This window comes from Rhinopithecus roxellana, chromosome 4, assembly GCF_007565055.1.
Source record: "Rhinopithecus roxellana isolate Shanxi Qingling chromosome 4, ASM756505v1, whole genome shotgun sequence".
NCBI classification, from domain to species: Eukaryota; Metazoa; Chordata; class Mammalia; order Primates; family Cercopithecidae; genus Rhinopithecus; species Rhinopithecus roxellana.
In genome coordinates, this window is record NC_044552.1 from 314226 (window position 1) to 316863 (window position 2638).

Consider the following 2638-nt stretch of genomic DNA (forward strand, 5'->3'; position numbering starts at 1 on the left):
TGTTGGACTTTTGTACTTTTTCCACTTTTTTGTTATTTTCGTGTTATTCACATGAAAATATTGTTATGGGCATGTGCTTTAACTTCTCTTGGGCTGATACCTAGGAATAGAATTGCAGAGTCACTTGGTAAATTTATGTGCTAAACTGTTTCCGAAGTTGCTGAACCTGCTAAACTGTTTCCGAAGTGGCTGAACCATTTTACATTCCCACTAGCCATGTATAAACATTCCATTTTCTCCACATTCTAGTTAACCCTTGTCACTGTCTGTATTTTGGATTATGGCTATCTAGTGGGTATGAAATTATATCTCATTGTGATTTGGATGTTCATTTTCCTAATAATTAATGACACTGAGCATCTTTTCATGTGTTTATTAGCATTCTTACATCTTTTTTGGTGAAATGTCTATTAAAATATTTTGCTTGGTTTTTTATTTCTTTTTTTTATTTGTTTAGTCAATAAGTTTATTGTCTTTATCTGAAAAATTCTCACAGAAAATTGTTTGGTTTAGCTCTTGGCAGCCTGCTCCCGAGCTCTGAGGAAGCTTGTCTTCTTTTGGACTACCTGATCTTTCTTCTGGACAAGGGACATTTTCAGATGGTTCCACTTCTTTTTTTAAACTTCTTTCTTGGGCTTCTTCTCATAGACTGGATTATCTTATATAGCAGCATGAGCTTTCTTGTACATCTCCTTCATGTCTGAAGTTATGCTGTTCTTTATGTATTAAGATAAATGTTTCTTGTAAGCATCTTCATCTTCTTCTATTAGGTGACACATGTAACCTGCAGTATTTGGATCCATAATGTGCTTTCAATGTACTTCTGCATTAAATTTCTTGCTTTCAGAATCATAAACAAGAAATTGTTTAATATTGTGAGGAATCAACAAATCTCCATCTACAGCTCCTTTCAGGACCCCAAAAAAGCTTATTGGTAGTTCTGGCAAGGCCTGCATCCAAATAGCAGGTAAAGACACCTGGCTGACCATCAATGGTTTTTACATTGTATTCATCTCCAGTCATCTCCACTTGGACTTCTTAGATCTTGTCCATGCCAAACCTAGCAAGAGGCCATAACAATATGCTGTAGCATAATTTGTCAGGCCAACCTTCACACCATATTTTGGCAGTTCATATGCATAAGCTGCATACATTATCATATTCCCTCCTATATGGGCATAAGCAATTTGACAAATGATATCTCTATTTGTTACACAAACTACCACCCTGTATTTAGGCATGGTGTACTTATTTTTATCCTATATCTCCAAGCATTTCTGAGCATAGTAATCAGTTTCACCCTGTTGTTGTCTTCTACATTTCACTTAGTATCTCTTAAAGTAGGCCTTACTCTTGACAACTCTAACAAACCCCATCCTGAGAAACAGAAACTCGTATCTGTGGCTCAACACAGACCCACAGGTCCAGCAACACTGGGGGTGGAGGGGAGGTGAGGTGGGGAAGAAGGCCTTTTTCCTGTTTTTTGTTTTGTTTTGTTTTGAGATGGAGTCTTGCTCTGTTGCCCAGGCTAGAGTGCAGTTGCTCGATCTCGGCCTACTGCAAGCTCCGCCTCCCGGGTTCATGCCATTCTCCTGCCTCAGCCTCCCCAGTAACTGGGACTGCAGGCGCCCGCCACCATGTCTGGCTGTTTTGTATTTTTAATAGAGATGGGTTTCACCGTGTTAGCCAGGATGGTCTCGATTTCCTGACCTTGTGATCCACCCACCCCAGCCTCCCAAAGTGCAGGGATTACAGGCGTGAGCCACTGTGCCCAGCCTACCTGTTTTAATTGAGTTGTCTTACTAAGTTGTAAATGCTCTTTATATATGTTGAATACACGTTATTTATCAGATATCTCATTTGCAAATAATTTTTTTCTAGTATATGGCTTGTGTTCTCATTTCTTAGTGATGTCTTCTAAAGTGCAAAAGTTTTAAATTTTGATGAAATCAAATTTACCAATATTTTATTTTATGGATTGTGCTTTTTAGGTATCATATCTAAGAATGTATTGCCTAACCCTTTATAGTATTAATATTAACTCATATATTTAGGTTTATAATCCATTTGAATTCAACTTTTTTTGTAGGATGTAAGATGAGTCTAAATTCATCTTTTTGCAGGTTGTTACCTAACTGACCCTGCACCATTTATTAAAAAGACCATCATTTCTCCCATTGAATAACCAGGGTGAAACTGATAACTCTGTTAGAAATTGATTGACCTTAAATGTAAGGGTTTATTTTTGGACTATCAATTTTGTTTCACTGACTTGTACAGATGTTCCTCAACTTATTATGGAGTTACATAGTGATAAACCTGTCATAAGTTGAAAATGTCATTAAGTCAAAAATGAACATTTTGTTGACATGATGGGATCCAAAAACACAAAATACAACACCAAAGAAGGCTGACAACACAGTTCATTGTAGAATATTGGTTGTTTGCCCTTGTTATTGCATGCCCGACTGGGAGCTGTGGCCACCACCACTGCCCAGAATTGTGAGAGAGTATTATACTACATACTAGTAGTCTGGGAAAAAAAATCTAACTTCAAAATTCAAGGTATGGTTTCTGCTGAATGCATAACATCATTCCATTGTAAAGTTAAAAAAAAATTCATAACTCAAACCATTAT

General features: G+C 37.1%; 1 pseudogene; it reads right to left on the minus strand.

The window, feature by feature from the left end:
- Positions 1–509: 509 nt before the first annotated feature.
- On the minus strand, positions 510–1382 carry LOC104653654 (annotated as a pseudogene).
- Positions 1383–2638: the final 1256 nt, after the last annotated feature.